Raw genomic sequence first — 6140 nt, 5'->3', positions numbered from 1 at the left:
TGCAGTTATGAGATGGCATCTCACCCTCTGGTGGTAAAGCTCTGAACTGCAGGCGCTGGAACTGGTGGAGCGTTTGAAGGTCACAGGTGATTTTCCGGTTTGATTTGCTCAAGATTCCTTAGGGGACTCACACGAATGCTGATTCGCAGGCCCATGCTGCACTGCCTCAAGAGATGTGGGAGAGCGTCCACGAGTCTTCATTTTCCTTAAAGAGCTGTGGGAGTCTCCTGAGGGACGGGACGTGGAGGAATTCTGGCCATTAACACTAGGCAGCCGAACCTCCCTTTCCCAACTGTCCCTACAGCTGTCAAGGTGATCGTGTCAGCCCTGCAGAGAGAAAGAAGGAGCCCCTCACAGAAGAGGCCCTGCCACCTGCCCTGCCAGCATCAGCATCCAGGGCAGCCTCGAGGGGCCCACAGCATACCATCACCCAGGCCAAGCAATTCCCAAAAAACCGTCGTTACCTGAGGCCTGAGCCAGTGAAGTGTGGCTGCCCAGTAACTGGGGCTAGGCCTCCCACTTTCAAAAATAAGAGCCAAAGATTCCTATCTGGGCTGCCAGGTATATCCAGGAATGGAGTGGGGATGGGACGGGGGTGAGATCATGATGAGAGCTTCTTAGACATAACAAGCCCCTTGAGGGACTAGGACTCTGAGAGCTCAGGGCATGGTCTCAGGGGACACCCAGATCCATCGGCACAGCCCATTCCACAAAGACAACACCTCCTCTTTCATGAGGTAGCACGTGGGGTCTTTAAAAGCTTGTGAGTGACAGACCGTCTAAGGGGCAGCTAGGGGGCCTCCCCATCCGGAGGACAGAGGAGCGATGTACAAATTGAAGACCCGGAACCCCACGAGTCCAGTGAAAGACTGAGCCACATACACATCTGTCTGCACAAGCCTGAGGCCAGAAGGACTGGGCCAGTGTCTCCCAAAGTGGAAGATGCCACCCCCTGGAGGGAGGGACACTGGAAGACTCGGGCGTGGTGGGGGTGCCAAACCAGATACTTACACTTTATGCTAGATTCTTATTCTAGCATCCAGACATTTTTAACCATCAGGAGGTATTGGGTAATTGGAGTTTTTGTTTTGTTTTGTTTTCTGAAAAGAGGGCAGTAGACCCAATAAGTTTGGGGGACTTAAAGACTAGATGGTGCCCTGCCTCTATAGAAGGTGACCAGATTTTAACATTGGTAAAGCGGGACACCAGTGGGACACCATTGATAAAACTCATCCTGGTGAAATAGCCACATGGCAGCTGAAAACCGTATGCCCTAGCTTGTTGTGCATTCTTTCCAAAAATCGGGACTTTTTTAAAACACCGTGGGACATGGGACAAATTCTTAAAAATCGGGACTGTCCCACCAAAAGCAGGACGTCTGGTCACCTTCAACGACTGGGCAAGGGGCCGCACGAGAACATCCTGGGAAGAACGGGAGGGAAATGTAAGACAGAACTCTAAATCAGAAAAGAGTGGAGGCTTCCTGGTTTGAGAGACACTGGTGGGACCCCTGAGCCTCTGGCTGGTCGTCACCCCTCTGGTCTGACAGTGAACTCACCCCCATAGTTCCATGTGTCGACTGGTCTATAAGGGTCACGCTAACAGCTGTGAAGTGCACCCACCTTAGAAGAGTCAACCAGTTGAGATCAAAAGAGCGGCACTTACCCTGAGGCCAAGCTGAGAAGGGTTAGGGGTTAGGGAAGCAGGAAGCCCAGGGCGGATGTGGGAGAAGCAGTGGTCCATTGGGAGGCATGTCAATAAAGAGGATGGAACAAGATGCGGTTGAGCCATCGAATGGAAAGCAGATGTTCTTGCTCTGTAAAGCCTCACCCATTTCTCAATGAAACAATTTGCCTTTCAGGTAGCGGCAAAGAGCTTGGGCTTTGGAGCCAGAGGATGCTGAGTTCGGATCCCAGCTCTGACAAGTTCTAGTCGTGCAAACTCCACAAGATTTTCAATCTCTCTGGGCCTCTGAGCCTTCTTCTCTGGACAACGGGGATGGGGGGGGAGGGTGTTGCGGGGGGAGAGTGTGCGGGGGTGGGGCTGAGACACCATGATTCATTTAGTATCCCCCACACCGGGCACCTGGCTCAAACTCCACAAACAGTAGTCGGGGTTCTAGGTATCATCATAAGTATTTATTCACCTTGGAACAAAACAGGACACAAAAAAATGAACACACACACACAGATCCTCATCGGGCCCGGGTTCCCTGGACTTGCCTCGCCACTGCACCCAAGTCTGTGCCGAGCTTGCCACCTTCTAGAATGCTCTCTGCTGCCACAAGCTCAGAGTCTCACCGAGTCAGCCAAAGTTGAAATGTTAGTGCAGATGGGAGTCTCGGAAGGGCCTGGGGCCCTAGGAAGCAAAGTGAGTCTACACAAGAACTCTAAATATTTATCATGGTTATTGAACTCTTCTCTAGCGATAAGGAGTTGGCTCCCTGGGAGGGAGGGTCAAAGGCCGGCCAGCCTAACCGAGAGGACCAGGCGACCATGGTGAGAACTAGAAAGCAAGTCTTTCTAGAAAAGAAAGAGCTTGCTCCGGAAATCTCTCTGTGAGGCCTCGCCATCGGATCAGAATCCGGTGCCATCCCAGCCCGCAGCAGAGGAAAGCTGTTCGTCTTTTGGTGACCTGGAAGCAATATTTGGAAGGTCCCTGCTCCCCGAGATAAAAGCATAATTCACACACCGAAACCCATTGCCGCCACCCGCCTCCCATTTCACCTCTAACAAAAGATGGACTGAATTTCAACAGCCTGAGGCGCAGGAGTCTGAAATGGGCCTTTTGTGGTTTCCATGTTAAAAACTGCTCACCGATTTTCAACCGAAAGAGTTCACTTTATTAGCCGATGATCACAGCCCCCCACCCAACAATAATCATGGACTCTTTTGTGCTAAATCAATATACACACAAAATAACGCACAGAGACCTTGAATGGCTGAGGATTTTGTTCTAAGAATACATAGAAGTTAGATCACAGAATTGAAACCGCAGGAATTGGGCAGAAAATAAACTTAGTACCTGTTGAAAAAAGAAAGGAGCCAAGAGGCTAAAAGAGAGCAAGAATATAAGGAACTCTGAACTAAGCTCGATGCCCTCACGTCCATTCCAACTCACGGAAGTCCAACCGGTCAGGCGAGAACTGCCTTTGTGAGTTTCCAACACCGGAACGCTTAAGGAAAGAGAAGGACTTGCCTGAGGGGCTGGCTGGTGACCTTGCTTCACCCAATGCGCATCACCACGGTGCCACCAGGGGTCCTGAGAATACCCAAGGGTAAAATCAAAACAATGGCTTCCAAGAGGATTCTGATGAGAGCATTATAGAACTACCTTGCAAGACGTCGGACTACCTGATAAGATGTGAACACAAGAAACTCCATTTGGAAAAGAAAGTGTGACATTTGGGCCCAGCTCACACGTCAGTTCGCTGCCAAGAACCAACAGATGGTTCAAAGAGCCACCCCGGAAATTCTGGGGGACCCTGATCAGACTTGGCTGGATGCCGAGGGATTTCCAGCATGATGTTAAGGAGCCAGCTGAACTGCCGATATAAACCCGGTAGAGAGACTGAGAATTCAGAGTGCTAGGAACCAAGGAGACATCCACTTCTATTCTCTCCAACTCTACCCGGGGTGAGTACACCGATGAAGACAATGCTTATGGGGACTCTGAGGCTGACAGACTAATGCAGTGTGCTGCCCCTGTGCCTGATATTTGTTTTAAATGATACTCTAGTTTGAGTTAACATTAGGATTCTTAGATGGTTTGATGTTTGTGTTTGCAGTGAGTGAATAAACCGGGCATTCAAAAATGTCAAAAAGCATTCAGTGATTATTGATTGAGCCATTTGTGACAGATTCAAAGCAGTAAGTTAAGGGTTGTCTTGATAGATTTTCTCAAAAGATACTGAACAATTTGAAGTGGGTACGATGCTAGGTCAACAGTTTGAAACCACCAGCCCCTCCTCTGGAGACAGACAGGGCTTTCTACTCCCATAAGGAAATACTCTTTCAGAAACCCACCGGAGGAGCCCCACCCTGTCCCGCCGGGTGGGTGCGAGTTGGCCTCGACCCTATGGCAGGGAGTGAGGGTCATGACAGTGTCCAGGAAAATGCAGAGCCGTCTGGGTGAGAGAGAGGCTGGGAGAGTCGCACTGGACATTTCCATAGTGTTTTCTCTCATCACAAAACGCCTGCTTGCTCTCCCTTCCTCACCAAGGCTGTCCTCTGAGAATTTCGCTGGGAAAGCTTGTCCCCATCCACCCTCCAGCCCTGAGCTTGCCCCTTCCGACTTCTTCTCAGTCCCAGACTCAAAGAACATGTCAAAGAAGCCTAGTGTGTATTCCTCCAGGCAGGCTCCAACGGTCATCTTGACGTGGCGAAAATCCAAGAGCGTAGAATCCCTTGGGGAAGGGCTAGAGAGACCCCACGCTGTGTGTGGGTCCGTGGACCTGGACGGGGTGCTCGTTGGGCTCCATGTGCTGATATCTTTGTCTAATAAAGGGCTGGGTGGTTTTGTAGGAGTGCTTTTTCAATTGCCCTCGTATTTATAGAATTTGTTGGGGGGCGGTTTATGACCGCTCTGTTGGCCCTTCGTCACGTGCCATACGACTCCAGAGGGCAACGTAGACTTCTTATCCATTGACTTCCTTTTTTATTGAATCGTTTTATTGGGAACTCTCGCAGATGTCACAACTTTCCATAATGCAAAGGGAGCGAGCGTAATTGGACAACTGCTCCAATAATCCGCTTCACAGTTTCCTTTTCCTTGAACTCTTCAATATCAGCTCCCCTTTATCCCCTCCCCTCCCCACCCTCCCTCCCTCCCTCACAGAAACCCTGGTTATTGTTATAGATTAATATTATTATTCTATTATATATATATATATCTGTATCTTACCCCATCCAATATATCCATTCACCTACAATTCTGTTATCCATGCCCCTCAAGTGGGGTTATAGAGTCATTCCCGTATCCACAGGGAATTCTTCCTCCAGTTGCTGTTTCTGAACAACATTCCTGCATCAAATGATATTAATTATACAAATGAGCATACCTAGGTCTAACAATATTAATAAGCCTTCATAGTAAGGGGGAGGAAATATTTTTTAAAAACAGAGGTTAGTGATGCATTTCATCAGGACTCTACCATACCCTGGATTTATCATCCGTTCTGAGAGGGAATGTCCAACTACCTTAAAAGTGGGGTTTGCATCTCCACTATATCCATACCCCTTTGCATTGATTTGGCTCCTTGTTTTTGAACGTCTGACATCTCTTCCCGTCATTTACACCTCATGGTCACAAAGACTGGTGTGCTTCCTCCATGTGGGCTTTTTGGCTTCCCTGTTAGATGGCTGCTTGTTTATCTTCAAGCCTTTAAGATGCCAGACATTATATCTTTTGATAGTTGGGCACTATCAACTTTCTTCACCACATTTGCTTATGCACCCATTTGTCTTCAGCAATCATGTCGGGAAGATGAGCATCACATAATACCAGGTTAATAGAACAAAGTGTTCTTTCCTTGAAGGAGTACTTGAGTAGAGACCCAATGTCCATCTGCTACCTTAATACTTAACACATAAATATATGTGCATAGATCTATTTCCTTATCGTCATATATAAATATACTTACACATGTACATGCCTGTTTTTAGGCCTCTATAAATGTCCTTTGCCTCCTAGTTCTTTCCTCTATTTCCTTTTACTTTCCCATTGTCCCATTATCATATTTGGCCTTCGTTCTGGCTTCAGTAATACCCCTTGGTTACATTACCCTTGATCAACCCCACCTGGCATCCTTCACCCTCCTTGCCATTGATTTTAGATCACTTGTTGTTCCTTTGTCCCTGGGTTTGTTGGCTCCCCCTTTCCTCCCCTCTCCCACCCCGGTGTCCCCTCAGAAACACCGGTCCTTTTGTTTTCCTCCTCTGGATTGTTTAGATACATTTTGTTAATCACATCATAGGAAAATCTTGTCCCAGCCAAGTGGACATTAACTCCAACTATCACACTCATCTTACAAATCTAAGACTCCAGTAACTTATCCAAAGTTATGCTGCAGAAACTCAGAGCCAGGATTCCTCCTGGCAGCGTAGGCCCCCTGTCCCATGTGGAGACTTGAGGAACCCCAA

This window comes from Tenrec ecaudatus, chromosome 14 (assembly GCF_050624435.1).
Source record: "Tenrec ecaudatus isolate mTenEca1 chromosome 14, mTenEca1.hap1, whole genome shotgun sequence".
Lineage (NCBI taxonomy): Eukaryota > Metazoa > Chordata > Mammalia > Afrosoricida > Tenrecidae > Tenrec > Tenrec ecaudatus.
This window is presented reverse-complemented; position numbering follows the sequence as displayed.